Source organism: Mirounga leonina, unplaced genomic scaffold, assembly GCF_011800145.1.
Source record: "Mirounga leonina isolate KUSES-001 unplaced genomic scaffold, KU_Mleo_1.0 Mir_200, whole genome shotgun sequence".
Lineage (NCBI taxonomy): Eukaryota > Metazoa > Chordata > Mammalia > Carnivora > Phocidae > Mirounga > Mirounga leonina.
The window spans coordinates 644,956-663,554 of NW_023270503.1; the positions used below are offsets into that span (position 1 = coordinate 644,956).

Sequence of the window (18,599 nt, forward strand, 5' to 3'; positions counted from 1 at the left end):
AAAGAAGAAATCAAACTCTCTCTCTTTACAGATGACATGATACTTTACGTGGAAAACCCAAAAGACTCCACCCCTAAATTACTAGAACTCACACAGCAATTCCGTAATGTGGCAGGATACAAAATCAATGCACAGAAATCAGCTGATTTCCTATACACTAACAATGGAACTGTAGAAAGAGAAATTAGGGAATCTATTCCATTTACAATAGCACCAAAAACCATAAGATACCTTGGAATAAACCTAACCAAAGAGGTGAAGGATCTATACTCTAGAAACTACAGTACACTTATGAAAAAAATTGAAGAAGAAACAAAAAGATGGAAAAACATTACATGTTCATGGATTGGAAGAATAAACACTGTTAAAATGTCTATGCTACCCAGAGCAATCTATACATTCAATGCCATCCCGATCAAAATAGCAATGACATTTTTCAAAGTGTGGGAACAAACAATCCTAAAATATGTATGGAACCAGAAAAGACCCTGAATCGCCAAGGAGATGTTGAAAAAGAAAAACAAAGCTGGAGGCATCACATTGCCTGATTTCAAGCTATATTACAAAGCTGTGATCACCAAGACAGCATGGTGTTGGCACAAAAACGACACATAGACCAATGGAACAGAAGAGAGAACCCAGATATGGACCCTCAACTCTATGGTCAACTCATCTTCGACAAAGCAGGAAAAAACATGCAATGGAAAAAAGACAGTCTCTTCAATAAATGATGCTGGGAAAATTGGACAGCTATATACAGAAGAATGAAACCATTTGCTTACACCATACACAAAGATAAAGTCAAAATGGATGAAAGACTTCAATGTGAGACAGGAATCCATCAAAATCCTAGAGGAGAACATAGGCAGTAATCTCTTTGACATCGGCCAAAGCAACTTCTTTCAAGACATATCTCCAAAGGCAAGGGAAACAAAAGCAAAAATGAACTCTTGGGACTTCGTCAAGATAAAAAGTGTCTGCACAGCAAAGGAAACATTCAATAAAACAATGAGGCAACCCACGGAATGGGAGAAGGTATTTGCAAATGACATTACAGATAAAGGGCTGATATCCAAGATCTATAAAGAACTTCTCAAACTCAACACTCAAAAAACAAATAATCAAGTAAAAAGCTGGGCAGAAGACCTGAACAGAAACTTCTCCAAAGAAGACATGAATGACTAACAGACACATGAAAAAGTGCTCAACACCATTAGCCATCAGGGAAATTCAAATCAAAACCATGTTGAGATACCACCTTACATCAGGTAGAATGGCAAAAATTGACAAGGCAAGAAACAACAAATGTTGGAGAGGTTGTAGAGAAAGGGGAACCCTCTTACACTGTTGGTAGGAATGCAAGCTTGTGCAGCCACTCTGGAAAACAGTATGGAGGTTCCTCAAGATGTTAAAAATAGAGTTACCCTAGGACCCAGCGATTGCACTACTAGGTATTTATCCCAAAGATACAGATGTAGTAAAAAAAAAAAAAAAAAAAAAAAAAGGGCCACATGCACCCCAATGTTCATAGCAGCAATGTCCACAATAGCCAAACTGTGGAAGGGTCTGAGATGCCCTTCAACAGATGAATGGATAAAGAATATGTGGTCCATATATACAATGGAATATTACTCAGCCATCAGAAAGGATGAATACCCAATATTTGCATCAACATGGACAGAACTGGAGAAGATTGTGCTAAGGGAAATAAGTGAAGCAGAGAAAGTCAATTATCATATGGTTTCACTTATTTGTGTATCATAAGGAATAGCACGGAGGACATTAGGAGTAGGAAGGGGAAAATGAAGGGGGTAATCAGAGGGAGAGACAAACCATGAGAGACTATGGACTCCGAGAAACAAAGTGAGGGTTTTAGAGGGGAGGGGGGATGGAGGGATGGGTCAGCCTGGTGATGGGTATTAAGGAGGGCACATATTGCACGGAATACTGGGTGTTATATGCAAACAATGAATCATGGAACACTACATCAAAAACTAATGATGTACTGTATGGTGACTAACATAACATAATAAAAAAATAAAATAAATAATAAAATAAAATAAAATAAACCATTCAATGAATGGTTAAAAAAAACTGAATATTTGTATGATGCCAAATTAACACTGCACAGATTCCTTCCTGGTCACAAGGCAGATGTGATCTTTACAATTGATGGATTGGTTATCATTTCACAAATCCAGTGGTGGGGACGCCTGGGTGGTTCAGTTGGTTGGGCGTCTGCCTTCGGCTCAGGTCATGATCCCAGGGTACTGGGATCGAGTCCCGCATTGGGCTCCCCACTCCGTGGGGACCCTGCTTCTCCCTCTGCCTCTGCCTCTCTCTCTCTCTGTCTCTCATGAATAAATAAATAAAATCTTAAAAAAAAAAAAAAATCCAGTGGTGAATCTTACCAGCAATCAATCATGGCACACATTATAATGTGATGTAGTTTAGCCAAAATATTTCACTTAAATGTAATCAAACTGCTAGCAATAACATCCAGTCATAGGAATGTAGGAGCATACTAGCTCCAAGAAAGAAAAATCAGCTAAATTGTAAAGATGGAACATTCTACAACAGGGCCTTCTAAGCTTTTAGGTGCATATGAGTCATCATGGACACACAAGTCAATGCAAATTTGCATTCAGTGGGTCTGGGGTGGGGCCTGAAGAGTCTGCATTTCTAACAAGCTCCAGGTGATGCTGATGCTGCTATCGGTGAATATCACTTTGAGAAAGAGGAGACCAGGCCATCTTTTTGGTCACTCACTAATGTGAAAAAATGAATTGTTAGAGAGAGAAAAACCTGACTCATAACAACTAGTTTCCATGTAAACTGGTCGGATTCCTATTTAGACAAACTAGCTGAAATGGGCTTTGAAAATAAGTAGAGAAATTTGAATATGGACTAGTTGTAGATAAAACAAGGAATTATTACTAATTAGGTTGTGCAAATGCTATTTGGGGTGTGTGGAAGTGGATTTTTTAGAGATGTATGCTGATATTTTGGGATGTGCTGTCATGATGTACTTGAAAATATTTCAGCACAAAAGTGTGAATTCAAAAAATAGTATGGAGATTCAGTTTTACAAGACAATTACAAATGGATGGTGGTGATGGTTGCACAGTGTAATAAATGTATTTAATACCACTGCAATGTTCACTTAAAATGGTTATGATGGTAAATTTTATGTTTTGTGTATTTTACAAAATAAAAATTTTTAATTTTTTTATTCTTATGTTAATCCCCATACATTACATCATTAGTTTTAGATGAAGTGTTCCATGATTCATTGTTTGTGTATAACACCCAGTGCTCCATGCAGAATGTGTCCTCCTCAATACCCACCACCAGGCTAACCCAACCTCCCACCCCCCTCCCCTCTAGAACCCTCAGTTTGTTTTTCAGAGTCCATTGTCTCTCATGGCATTGGTGGTTCAGTGGTAGAATTCTCGCCTGCCATTGTCTCTCATGGTTCGTCTACCCCTCCGATTTCCCCCGCTTCATTCTTCCCCTCCCGCTATCTTCTTCTTCTTCTTCTTCTTCTTTTTTTTTCTTAACATATATTGCATTATTTGTTTCAGAGGTACAGATCTGAGATTCAACAGTCTTGCACAATTCACAGCGCTTACCAGAGCACATACCCTCCCCAGTGTCTATCACCCAGTCACCCCATCCCTCCCACCCCACCCCCCACTCCAGCAACCCTCAGTTTGTTTCCTGCAATTAAGACAAAATAAAAATTTTTGAAAAAATAAAATAAGATGAAATCAGTGAGGGATGATGTGGTTTTGGAATATAGGTGAGGTTCAGTGGAGTGAGGTCTGAAGCCGATGACCAAGAAAGAATTCTTGAGATATCTTTGGTGCAAAATGGTGGTTTATTAAATCACAAGGACAGGACCTGTGGGCAGAAAGAGCTACTGCCCCCGGGTTGTGAGTTGTGGCTGATTATATACGATGGGGTTGGGAGAGGTAAGGGAAAGGGAGGTTTCAAAAGGATTTTCATATGTTAAAGAAGACTCACAGGATATCAGAGGCCTTGTCATTGTCAGGTTAAGGTTGTTTTTCCCTCTAGCAAGGCATTAACATGAAGATAGCTGGGAGCTTCCTGAAGGAACATTACACTTTGCCCGCTTCAGGTATTTGTCAATGGGCCGCAGATTATAAGGACATTTAATTGTATTTACATTCCCTTCTGGAAGCTAGACCATTGATAGAAATGCTTTGTTCTTGTAAATTGCTAAGGCTTTTGTAAACTGAGGGAGACTCATGTCTTGCAGGATTGTGATCTCTATAAGTTAACTATTTCTTTTTCCTTTAGGGCACCCAGGAGTGCATGAGGAATGTCATATATATCCCATGGGGGGGTGGGTTGTGGGGTGTCAGCTTCTGCTTTGTCCTCAGCTTGCCTTCTGTTCCCTCATCAAAGGAGACAAACCATAGGAGATTCTTAACTATAGGAAACAAAATGAGTGTTGCTGGAGGGGAGGTGGGGGGGGGGATGGGGAAACTGTATGATGGGCCTTAAAGAGTGCTCTTGATGTAATGAGCACTGGGTGTTATATGCAACTGATGAAACACAAAACTCTACCTCTGAGACTAATGATACACTATATGTTAACTAACTGAATTTAAATAAAATAAGATATAAAAGAAGAAAAAAAAATTTTGAAAAAAATCTACATAGCATTAATATGGAGACTCCAAAAAAATATCATATGTTTTGTAGAGTACAAACTTAAGGTTCTCAAAACATTCAGAGGAAAGATACAGTGACAAAAATAATGGGGAAAGAAATGGTACTTACAGGAAATAGAGACCCAAGAGCCAATCCATGAATTTTAGAAACCCTAACAGAACATAGCAAAATATAAGAGCCTAATGCAAATTTTGCTAAAATGGAAAGAATCTTGCATTTGAAAATCTAAATGGTTCTCAGAATTCTGCACATTCTACTAAAAGATAAAAGACCCATACATTTTCATATACAGGAATTATAAAATTTCCAAGATAAATGTTTATCAAATGATTTAAATATTAATCAACATATGTAAGAGCTTACTCTCGGACACTTTCTAAAGTTCTTAGCCTGTATTATTTTATATATTCTTCACATTGCCCTATGAAGTTACATGAGTATATCCATTTAAGAATGAGGAAATTCATATTCAGAGAAATCAAGAAAAATAGCTTACTTGGTTCACACTAGGCAGGCTTTTAGGGGTAGAATCAAGACTAAAGCCCTCTTGGGAAAACAAACATTGCTAAAATGTCTATATTCCCAAGGCAATCTATACATTGGATGTAATCCCAGTCAAAATAACACAAGCATTTTTCAAAGAGCTAGAACAAACAATGCTAAAATTTGTATGGAACCAGAAAAGACCCCAAATAGCCAAAGGAATGTTGAAAAAGAAAACCAAAGTGGGAGGCATCACAATCCCAGACTTCAAACTGTATTACCAAGCTGTCATCATCAAGACAATATGGTACTGGCACAAAAACAGACACATAGATCAATGGAACAGAATGAAGAACCCAGAAATGGAGCCACAGCTATATGGTCAACTAATCTTCAACAAAGCAGGAAAGAATATCCAATGGAAAAAAAGTCTCTTCAACAAATGATGTTGGAAAAACTGGACAGTGACATGGAGAAGAATGAAACTGGACCACTTTCTTACATCATACACAAAAACAAATTCAAAATGGATGAAAAACCTAAGTGTGAGACAGGAAAACATCAAAATCCTAGAGAACACAGGCAGCAACCTATTTGGCCTTGGCCACAGCAACTTCCTACTAGACACATCTCCAGAGGCAAGGAAAACAAAAGCAAAAATGAACTATTGGGACCTCATCAAGATAAAATGTTTCTGCACAGAGAAGGAAACAATCAGCAAAACTAAAAGGCAACAGACAGAATGGGAGAAGATACTTGCAAATGACATATCAAATAAAAGGCTAGTATCCAAAATCTATAAAGAACTTCTCAAACTGAATACACAAAAAATAATCCAGTTAAGAAATGGGCAGAAGACATGAACAGACACTTCTCCAAAGAAGACATACAAATGGCTATAACAGACACATGGAAAAGTGCTCAACATCACTCATCTTAAGGAAAATACAAATCAAAACCACAATGAGATATCACCTTACACCTGTCAGAATGGCTAAAATGAACAACTCAGGAAACAGACAAGGATGTGGAGAAAGGGCAACCCTCTTTTACTGTTGGTGGGAATGCAAGCTGGTATGGTATGGAGTTTCCTCAAGATGTTAAAAATAGGGCTACCCTAGGACCCAGCAATTGCACTACTAGGTATTTTACCCAAAGATACAGATGTAGGGAAAAGAAGGGCCACATGCACCCCAATGTTCATAGCAGCAATGTCAACAATGGCCAGACTGTGGAAGGAGTCGAGATGCCTTCAACAGATGAATGGATAAAGAAGATGTGGTGCATATATACAAATATTACTCAGCCATCAGAAAGGATGAATACCCACCATTTGCACTGACATGGATGGAACTGGATGGAATGATGCTAAGTGAAATAAGACAAGCAGAGAAAGACAAATCCCATATGATTTCACTCATATGTGAAATTTAAGAAACAAAACAGATGAACATAGGGGAAGGAAAAGAAAAATAAAATAAGATAAAAACAGAGGCAAACCATAAGAGACTCTTAACCATAAAAACAAACTGAGGGTTGCTGGAAGAGAGGTGGGTGGGGGGATGGGGTAACTGGGTGATGGGCATTAAGGAGGGCACTTTTGTGATGAGCATTGCATGTTATATGTAACTAATGAACCACTAAATTCTATTCCTGAAACCAATACTACACTATACGTTAATTAACTTGAATTTATATAAAAACTTGGAAGAAAAAAAAAGACAAAATCCCTCTTTTCTCAAACTCCAAAACCTCACATCATGTCCTCCACCAACCACATCAATCTGATTCCTCCTTCTCACCTCCTGGGTGAGTGCAAACCTTCTTTCTAAAACCCCCATAGAGAAGCTCTGCCATGAGGAAGAACAGATCCCATTACCAGTACTTATAGTAAGACATTCATTCATTCAACCAATATTACTGTGAACTAAGTGCCAGGAATGCTGTAAGTATCTGGGGAAACAAAGATTATTTATCAAAAGAAGGCTTGAGGGGCGCCTCAGTGGCTCAATCGTTAAGCGTCTGCCTTCGGCTCAGGTCATGATCCCAGGGTCCTGGGATCGAGCCCTGCATTGGGCTCCCTGCTCTGCGGGAAGCCTGCTTCTCCCTCTCCCATTCCCTCTGCTTGTGTTCCCTCTCTCGCTGTGTCTCTCTCTGTCAAATAAATAAATAAATAAAATCTTGAAAAAAAAAAAAAGAACGCTTGATACAAGAGATATAAGTAAAAATGGATTGTCTTCATTCTAGCAACAAGCTAGAAGTAGAAGTAGAAAAGCCAAGCAGCAACAGCAGCAAAAACAAAACTATAAAATACTTAAGAATACATGCAACAAGTAAAGCGTAAAACCAATATAAAAAAAATTAAGTTTTTATTCATGAAAATCAATCAAGATATGAAAATGTAAAGACATACCAAGTTCTTAGCTGGGAAAAATTTATTTCATAAACATTCTATCCCTCCACAAATCAAAAATAAATACAATGCAATTTCAACAAAATTACTGAAAGTCTCAATTTTAAGTCTCAGCTCAAATATCTTCTCCTCAAAGAGTTCTATCTTAACTTCTCTATTTGAAGAAGCCCAGTTACTCTCTATAGTATTGTCATGCTGGTTAACCTCATGGCACTGTTCACATGTTAAGATTATCTTATTTATTTATTTACTCATTGTAGTTTTTCTTCAATAAAAGCCTATTTTCTTTTTTTATTATTTTTATTTATTTATTTATTTATTTATTTTTAAAGATTTTATTTATTTATTTGACAGAGAGAGACACAGCGAGAGAGGGAACACAAGCAGGGGGAGTGGGAGAGGGAGAAGTAGACTCCCCGCTGAGCAGGGAGCCTGATGTGGGGCTCGATCCCAGGACCCTGGGATCATGACCTGAGCCGAAGGCAGACGCTTAATGACTGAGCCACCCAGGCACCCCTCAAGTCAGTGTTTTACTTGGTAAACATGTCTGAGACCATGCATCCCTGGCTGCTAAGCACCATGGCGGACAGGGCTAGAAAGGTAACAGCTTTATTTTGAGCAGGGGGCAAAGACAAGGCAGCACTTTATAGCTACACTGTAACTAGATCCTGCATCTAAAAGCCTATTTTCTAACTTTTTCACCATTATATCTTTGTTGCTTCAAAGGGTAGTAGAGACAGACTAATAATTCAATATATATTTATAATCTCTTGTATAAAGTACAAATAGAATGCCACAGGAGTCATTTGAAGATGTATTTAGTTCAGTTTTGTTAGTTGGGGTGGCTTAAGTCTCATGTTACATCTGAGCTGAAGCAAGAGAAAGCATGGCATCTTTGGGGCACTGAGAGTGGCTCAGAGTGGCTAGAGAGTACAATAGGGAATGGGAAGGGGATGTCTGCATTAACAGAAGGAAGAGAAAACCATGCATCAATATAATTATGTTGGAAGAAGATTTAGTAACACAGGAAAATGTATACAATATAATATTCAATAAAAGATGTTTTTTAAAACCTGTGTGAGGGGGGCGGAGCAAGATGGCGGAGGAGTAGGAGACCTGGATTTCGTCTCCTCTCAGGAATTCAGCTGGATAGGGATCAAACCATTCTGAACACCTACAAACCCAACAGGAGATCGAAGAAAGGAACAGCAACAACTCTTTGAACAGAAAAGCGACGACTTTCTGGAAGGTAGGACGTGCGGAGAAGGGAATCCGAGGCGATATTCGGGAGGATAGACGGCGGGGGAGGGGCCTCCGTCGGCCACTTCTGGCAAGTGATAGAGCCCCAGAGCACAAAATCGGAACTTTTAAAAGTCTGCTCCGCCGAGGGACGTCACTCTGGTGGCTAAGCGGGGGGTGGAACCCTCCAGGACAGTGTGGTCTCAGGACCCTCGGGGTCACAGAAAGACCGGGGGTGCCTGAGTGCGGGAGAGCTCCCAGGTATTGCAGGAGGGAAGCCGGCTGCAGAGGCGGAGCCCAGGCGCGGGCTCTCAGCTCGGGGTTGCCATAGACCGTGATCCGCGGCACAGTCGGGCCCCTGCTCCTCCAGCAGGGACCCAACAAGCGGCAGATCTGGGGAGACTCACCTTCCTCCCCCGGGAGGAGCCGCACGGGAGCGCACTGCGGGGATCTGCTGGGTTTGGAGACTCCACCCGGGTCCGGGTGCCAGAGATAGAAACATGCGGTCACAGGCCAGGCAGCACAGAGTGCGGCCGGAGACCGGGGAGACGGGAGGGACTGACTGCTTTTCTCTGGGGGCTCACTGAGGAGCAGGGCCCCAAGTACTCGGCTCCTCTGGGGCGGAGATTGGGAGGCCGCCATTTTCACTCTCCACCTCCAAAGCGGTACGAAAAGCTCGCAGGGAACAAAAGCCCCAGAGAGCAAACCCGAGCAGATTACTTAGCCGGGAGGGGGCAAGGGCGGGGCAATTCCGCCTCCGGCAGAGACATTTGGAAACCACGGCAACAGGCCCCTCCCCAGAAGATCAGAGAGAACAGCCAGCCAAGACCAAGTTTACCGATCAATGAGAACGGCAGAACTCCAGCGCTAGGGGAATACTGCACATAGAATTCATGGCTTTTTTACCATGATTCTTTAGTCTTTCAAAGTTACTTTTTTTTAACTGTCTTTTTTCTTTTTTTTGAATTTTTCTTTTTCCCTTTTTCAACCAACATCTTATCAATCCCTTTTTTTTAAAACATTTTTTTTTTTCATTTTTAGAGTCATATTCTATCCCTTCAGAGTAGTTACCCATATTTTTGGCATATATATATAAGTTGTTCTCCCTTTAAAATTTTGAGATAGTTTCTTCTAACAGATTAAAATATACCCTAAATCTCTAGTATATGGTTTTTTCTATCCCCTGCCTGATCACATTCTCTCCCTTTTTTTTCTTTTTTCTTTTTTCTCTTTTTTTAAATCCTCTTCTTTCTTTTTTCAAACAACTTCTTATCAATTCCTTTTATAAAATTTTTTATAATTTACATCTTTACAGTCATATTCCATCCCTTCATCATATCAACCCTTATATTTGTACATATATAAGTTTTTCTTTCTTTTAAACTTTGGGAGGCACTTTCTTCTAAAAGACCAAAATACACCCCAAATCTAGTGTGTGGCACTGATCTATATACCAGCCTGATCATATTTGATCACATTCTGGGTTTTTTTGTTGTTGTTTTGTTTTGTTTGTCTTTGTTTCTTTTTATCTTTATCTTTATCTTTTTCTTTTTCTTTCTTCTCTCTTTACATTTCTTTTTCCACTGCTTCATGTCTTTTCTGATTCGTTTAGAGTATATTTTCTCGGGACGTTGTTACTCTGCTAGCATTCTGTTCTCTCATTAATCTGTTCTCCTCTGCACAAAATGACATGACGGAAAAAATCACCTCAACAAAAAGAACAAGAGGTAGTACCGACTGCCAGGGACCTACACAATAAGGACATTAGTACGATGTCAGATCTAGAGTTCAGAATCATCACTTTAAAGATACTAGCTGGGCTTGAAAAAAATATGGAAGTTATTAGAGAAACCCTTTCTGGACAAGAAAAAGAACTAAAATCTAACCAAGTAGAAATCAAAAAGGCTATTAATGAGGTGCAATCAAATATGGGGGCGCTAACTGCTAGGATCAATGAGGCAGAAGAGAGAATCAGTAATATAGAAGACCAAATGATGGAAAATAAAGAAGCTGAGAAAAAGAGAGATAAACAACTACTGGATCACGAGGGCAGAATTCGAGACATAAGCGATACCATAAGACGAAACAACATTAGAATAATTGGGATTCCAGAAGAAAAAGAAAGAGAGAGAGGGGCAGAAGATATAATGGAGCAAATTATAGCAGAGAACTTCCCTTATTTGGGGAAGGAAACAGGCATCAAAATCCAGGAAGCACAGAGAACCCCTCTCAAAATCAATAAAATAGGTCAACACCCTGACATCTAATAGTAAAACTTACGAGTCTCAAAGACAAAGAGAAAATCCTGAAAGCAGCTCGGGAGAAGAGATATGTAACCTACAATGGTAGAAACATTAGATTGGCAACAGACCTATCCACAGAGACCTGGCAGGCCAGAAAGGACTGGCAGGATATATTCAGAGCACTAAATGAGAAAACTATGCAGCCAAGAATACTCTATCCAGCTAGGCTGTCATTGAAAATAGAAGGAGACATAAAAAGCTTCCAGGACAAACAAAAACTAAAGGAATTTGCAAACACAAAACCAGCCCTACAGGAAATCTTCAAAGGGGTCCTCTAAGCAAACAGAGAGCCTAAAAGCAACATAGACCAGAAAGGAACACAGACAGTATATGGTAACAGTCACCTTACAGGCAATACAATGGCACTAAATTCCTATCTTTCAATAGTTACCCTGAATGTAAATGGGCTAAAGGCCCCAATCAAAAGACACAGGCTAACAGACGGGATTAAAAAACAAGACCCATCGATATGCTGTCTGCAAGAGACTCATTTTAGAACCAAAGACACCCCCAGATGGAAAGTGAGGGGGTGGAAAACCATTTACCATGCTAATGGACACCAAAAGAAAGCTGGGGGGGCAATCCTTCTATCAGACAAATTAGATTTTAAACCAAAGCCTGTAATAAGAGATGAGGAAGGACATTATATCCTACTTAAAGGGTCTATCCAACAAGAAGATCTAACAATTGTAAATATCTATGCCCCTAACATGGGAGCAGCCAATTATATAAGGCAATTAATAACAAAAGCAAAAAAGCACATTAACAACAATACAATAAGTGTGAGGGACTTTAACACCCCCTCACTGAAATGGACAGATTGTCTAAGCAAAAGATCAACAAGGAAACAAAGACTTTAAATGACACACTGGACCAAATGGACTTCACAGACATATTCAGAACATTGCATCCCAACGCAACGGAATACACATTCTTCTCTAGTGCCCATGGAACATTCTCCAGAATAGATCACATCCTAGGTCATAAATAAGGTCTCAACCGGTACCAAAAGATTGGGATCATTCCCTGCCTATTTTCAGACCACAATGCTTTGAAACTAGAACTCAATCACAAGAGGAAAGTCGGAAAGAACTCAAATACATGGAGGCTAAAGAGCATCCTACTGAAGAATGAATGGGTCAACCAGGAAATTAAAGAAGAATTAAAAAAAATATGGAAACCAATGAAAATGAAAACACAACTGTTCAAATCTTTGCGATGCAGCAAAGGCAGTCCTAAGAGGAAAGTATATAGCAATACAAGCCTCTCTCAAGAAACAAGAAAGGTCTCAACTACACAACCTAACCCTACACCTAAAGAAGCTGGAGAAAGAACAGCAAATAAAGCCTAAACCCAGCAGGAGAAGAGAAATCATAAAGAGCAAAGCAGAAATCAATGAAATAGAAACTAAAAGAACAGTAGAACAGATCAACGAAACTAGGAGCTGGTTCTTTGAAAGAATTAACAAGATTGATAAACCCCTGGCCAGACTTATCAAAAAGAAAAGAGAAAGGACCCAAATCAACAAAATCATGAATGAAAGAGGAGAGATCACAACCAACACCAAAGAAATACAAACAATTATAAGAACATATTATGAGCAACTCTAGGCCAGCAAATTAGATAACCTGGAAGAAATGGAGGCATTCCTAGAGATGTATCAACTACCAAAACTGAACCAGGAAGAAATAGAAAACCTGAACAGACCTATAACCACTAAGGAAATTGAAGCAGTCATCAAAAATCTCCCAACAAACAAAAGCCTAGGGCCAGATGGCTTCCCAGGGGAATTCTACCAAACATTTCAAGAAGAATTAATACCTATTCTTCTGAAACTGTTCTAAAAAATAGAAATGGAAGGAAACCTTCCAAACTCATTTTATGAGGCCAGCATTACCTTGATCCCAAAACCAGACAAAGACCCCATCAAAAAGCAGAATTACAGACCAATATCCCTGATGGACATGGATGCCAAAATTCTCACCAAAATACTAGCCAATAGGATTCAACAGTACATTAAAAGGATGATTCACCACGATCAAGTGGGATTTCTCCCTGGGCTGCAAGGTTGGTTGAATATCGGCAAATCAATCAACGTGATACAATACACTAACAAAAGAAAGAACAAGAATCCTATGATCCTCTCAATAGATGCAGAAATAGCATTTGACAAAGTACAGCATCTTTCTTGATCAAAACTCTTCAGAGTATAGGCATAGAGGGTACATACCTCAATATCACAAAAGCCATCTATGAAAAACCTACAGCGAATATCAATCTCAATGGGGAAAACTGAGAGCTTTCCCCCTAAGGTCAAGAATGTGGCAGGGATGTCCACTCTCACCACTGCTATTCAACATAGTATTGGAAGTCCTAGCCACAGCAATCAGACAACAAAAAGAAATCAAAGGCATCCAAATCGGCAAAGAAGTCAAACTCTCACTCTTTGCAGATGATATGATACTTTATGTGGAAAACCCCAAAGACTTCACCCCAAAACTGCTAGAACTCATACAGGAATTCAGTCAAGTGGCAGGATAGAAAATCAATGCACAGAAGTCAGTGGTATTCCTATACACCAACAACAAGACAGAAGAAAGAGAAATTAAGGAGTCGATCCCAGTTACAATTGCACCCAAAACCATAAGATACCTAGGAATAAATCTAACCAAAGACACAAAGAATCTGTACTCAGAAAACTATAAAATACTCATGAAAGAAATTGAGGAAGACACAAAGAAATGGAAAAGCGTTCCATGCTCATGGATTGGAAGAACAAATATTGTGAAGATGTCAATGCTACCTAGAGCAATCTACACATTCAATGCAATCCCCATCAAAATACCATCCACTTTTTTCAAAGAAATGGAACAAATCATCCTAAAATTTGTATGGAACCAGAAAATACCCCGCATAGCCAGAGGAATGTTGAAAAAGAAAAGCAAAGCTGGCGGCATCACAATTCCGGACTTCCAGCTCTATTACAAAGCTGTCATCATCAAGACAGCATGGTACTGGCACAAAAACAGACACATAGATCAATGGAACAGAATAGAGAGCCCAGAAATGGACCCGCAACTCTATGGTCAACTCATCTTTGACAAAGCAGGAAAGAATGTCCAATGGAACAAAGACAGTCTCTTCAACAAATGGTGTTGGGAAAATTGGATAGCCACATGCAGAAGAATGAAACTGGACCATTTCCTTACACCACACACAAAAATAGACTCCAAATGGTTGAAAGACCTCAATGTGAGACAGGAGTCCATCAACATCCTAAAGGAGAACACAGGCAGCAACCTCTTTGACCTCAGCCACAGCAACTTCTTCCTAGAAACATCGCCAAAGGCAAGGGAAGCAAGGGCAAAAATGAACTATTGGGACTTCATCAAGATAAAAACCTTTTGCAAAGCAAAGGAAACAGTCCACAAAACCAAAAGACAACCGACAGAATGGGAGAAGATATTTGCAAATGACATATCAGATAAAGGGCTAGTATCCAAAATCTATAAAGAACTCCTCAAACTCAACACCCAAAGAACAAAGAATCCAATCAAGAAATGGGCAGAAGACATGAACAGACAGTTTTCCAAAGAAGACATCCAAATGGCCAACAGACACATGAAAAAGTGCTCAATATCGCTCGGCATCAGGGAAATCCAAATCAAAACCTCAATGAGATACCACCTCACACCAGTCAGAATGGCTAAAATTAACAAGTCAGGAAATGACAGATGTTGGCGGGGGTGCGGAGAAAGGGGAACCCTCCTACACTGTTGGTGGGAATGCAAGCTGGTGCAGCCGCTCTGGAAAACAGTATGGAGGTTCCTCAAAAAGTTGAAAATAGAGCTACCATATGATCCAGCAATTGCACTACTGGGTATTTACCCCAAAGATACAAAAGTAGGGTTCCGAAGGGGTACGTGCACCCCGATGTTTATAGCAGCAATGTCCACAATAGCCAAACTGTGGAAAGAGCCAAGATGTCCATCGACAGATGAATGGATAAAGAAGAGGTGGTATATATATACAATGGAATATTATGCAGCCATCAAAAGGAATGAGATCTTGCCATTTGCAACTACGTGGATGGAACTGGAGGGTATTATGTTGAGTGAAATAAGTCAAACAGAGAAAGACATGTATCATATGAGCTCACTGATATGAGGAATTCTTAATCGCAGGAAACAAACTGAGTGTTGTTGGAGTGGGGGATGGGGTGGGAGGGATGGGGTGACTGGGTGATAGACACTGGGGAGGGTATGTGCTCTGGTAAGCACTGTGAATTGTGCAAGACTGTTGAATCTCAGATCTGTACCTCTGAAACAAATAATGCAATATATGTTAAGAAAAAAAAAAAGAAGAAGAAGAAGGTAGCGGGAGGGGAAGAATGAAGCGGGGGAATTCGGAGGGGTAGACGAACCATGAAAGACGATGGACTCTGAAAAACAAACAGGGTTCTAGAGGGGAGGGGGGAAGGAGGACGGGTTAGCCTGGTGGTGGGTATTGAGGAGGACACATTCTCCATGGAGCACTGGATGTTATGCACAGACAATGAATCATGGAACACTTCATCTAAAACTAATGATGTAATGTATGGGGATTAACATAAGAATAAAAAAAAAATAAAAAAAAATATTTAAAAAAAAAATCCTAAAGGAGAACACAGGCAGCAACCTCTTTGACCTCAGCCGCAGTAACTTCTTCCTAGAAACATCGCCAAAGGCAAGGGAAGCAAGGGCAAAAATGAACTATTGGGACTTCATCAAGATAAAAAACTTTTGCACAGCAAAAGAAACAGTCAACAAAACCAAAAGACAACCGACAGAATGGGAGAAGATATTTGCAAATGACATATCAGATAAAGGGCTAGTATCCAAAATCTATAAAGAACTCATCAAACTCAACACCCAAAGAACAAAGAATCCAATCAAGAAATGGGCAGAAGACATGAACAGACAGTTTTCCAAAGAAGACATCCAAATGGCCAACAGACACATGAAAAAGTGCTCAATATCGCTCGGCATCAGGGAAATCCAAATCAAAACCTCAATGAGATACCACCTCACACCAGTCAGAATGGCTAAAATTAACAAGTCAGGAAATGACAGATGTTGGTGGGGATGTGGAGAAAGGGGAACCCTCCTACACTGTTGGTGGGAATGCAAGCTGGTGCAGCCACTCTGGAAAACAGTATGGAGGTTCCTCAAAAAGTTGAAAATAGAGCTACCATATGATCCAGCAATTGCACTACTGGGTATTTACCCCAAAGATACAAAAGTAGGGTTCCGAAGGGGTACGTGCACCCCGATGTTTATAGCAGCAATGTCCACAATAGCCAAACTGTGGAAAGAGCCAAGATGTCCATCGACAGATGAATGGATAAAGAAGAGGTGGTATATATATACAATGGAATATTATGCAGCTATCAAAAGGAATGAGATCTTGCCATTTGCAATGACGTGAATGGAACTGGAGGGTATTATGTTGAGCGAAATAAGTCAAACAGAGAACGACATGTATCATATGATCTCACAGATATGAGGAATTCTTTTTTTATTTTTTTTTTTTGAGGAATTCTTAATCTGAGGAATTCTTAATCTGAATTCTTAATCTGAGGAAACAAACTGAGGGTTGCTGGAGTGGGGGGTGTGGTGGGAGGGATGGGGTGACTGGGTGATAGACACTGGGAGGGTATGTGCTCTGGTAAACGCTGTGAATTGTGCAAGACTGTTGAATCTCAGATCTGTACCTCTGAAACAAATAATGCGATATATGTTAAGAAATAAAAAAAGAAGAAGAAGAAGAAGGTAGCGGGAGGGGAAGAATGAAGCGGGGGAAATTGGAGGGGGAAACGAACCATGAGAGACGATAGACTCTGAAAAACAAACTGAGGGTTCTAGAGGGGAGGGTGGTGGGAGGATGGGTTAGCCTGGTGGTGGGTATTGAGGAGGACACATTCTGCATGGAGCACTGGGTGTTATACACAAACAATGAATCATGGAACACTACATCTAAAACTAATAATGTAATGTATGGGGATTAACATAAGAATAAAAAAATAATAATAAAATAAAATAAATTAAAAATACTATTATAATTTGACCATCTGCTAAAATATAAAAAAGGCTTTTTTGTACAAGACTTTTGTTATGTATCCACTAAGCATGATCTTACCTATAATAAAAGAGCTATCCAAAATATTAAAGGAGTTTAAATCAAAAAAAAAAAAAAAAAACCTGTGTGAGGGGGGCCACCTGGGTGGCTCAGTCGGTTAAGCATCCGATTTTGGCTCAGGTCACAATCTCGGGGTCCCACATAGGGCTCCCCACTGAGTCGTACTCCCTTTCCCCCTGCTCCTCCCACTGCTTGTGCTCTCTCTCTCTCTCAAAAAATAAATTTTAAAAAATCTTAAAAAGAAAAGGCTTGTGTGAAGGAAGATGGTGGAGTAGGATGCACCAGGAATTTGACTCCTCAGGTAAACAAAAAGTGCCCTGGCAGAATCTGTCTGATGTAACTATTTTGTAACTCTGCAGTCTGTTGAAGGCTGCAAATTCCAGGAGAAGATTTGGATAATAAATTATAGTCAATCTCAGATCTTAGCTCTTAGCAGCTACCTATCCCTTACCTCCAACAATATGTGCATGACAAAGAGTTGTGCATGCATTCCTGGAGCAGTTTGCACACAGTTTGTGGAAGACAGCATAGAAAAAAAGACCCTGTCCTCAAGATACTGGGGATCTGTGCTCTGACAGCTGATTGTGGCTTCTGATCACAGAGGTGCAGACAAAGAAACAGGTAGCCATTGTTAGTATATCCCCCCATTGTTGCTAGACCCTTCCCATCTGATGTGACTTACAGGGGATTTTAAAGAGCTGGCACCCTTTTTTTCTCCCCTTCAGTTTTTGGTTTTACCCTTTCAGGAGGCAGACACTAAAGACTAGGACACTCAAAAACTGCTGTATATACAGAAGAAATTAGAAAATGACTGTGCATGTTGAAGGGAAGTTTTAGAGAAAACATAAGAAAACATTGTTTATATCTCAGACTGATCCTTAGTGAGGAGACAGCCTTAAAAACAAAAAAAATAAAAACAGTAAACAAAAACAACTACAAAAGGCAGCAAACCCTGAAGAAGGGGAACAATCCAATTTATAAAGTTCTACATTATTAGATTCAAATGTCCAATGTAAAACAAAAAAAAATCAAAAAGCATATAAGAAACAGAAAAGCATAGGTCATTCAAAAGAAAAAAAATAATTGAACAGAAGCTGTCTCTGTAAAAGACATGGCAGATATATTAGAAAAAGACTTTTTTTTTTTTTGTAGTTTTTAATTTTATTATGTTAGTCACCATACAATACATCATTAGTTTTTGATGTAGTGATCCACAATCCATTGTTTTCGTATAACACCCAGTGCTCCATGCAGTACGTGCCCTCCTTAATACCCATCACCGG

The 18,599-nt window shown here is 39.7% G+C and overlaps 1 protein-coding gene and 1 non-coding gene across 3 annotated transcripts in view; both read right to left on the reverse strand.

Moving 5' to 3' along the window:
• The window catches only part of LOC118025178 (olfactory receptor 139), a 274,130-nt gene that overhangs the window by 172,590 nt on the left and 82,941 nt on the right, over positions 1-18,599 (reverse strand). The window lies entirely within an intron of this gene.
• LOC118025376 lies at positions 8,141-8,271 on the reverse strand. Its single transcript, XR_004683308.1, has one exon. It is a non-coding gene; the product is annotated as a small nucleolar RNA SNORA63 (small nucleolar RNA).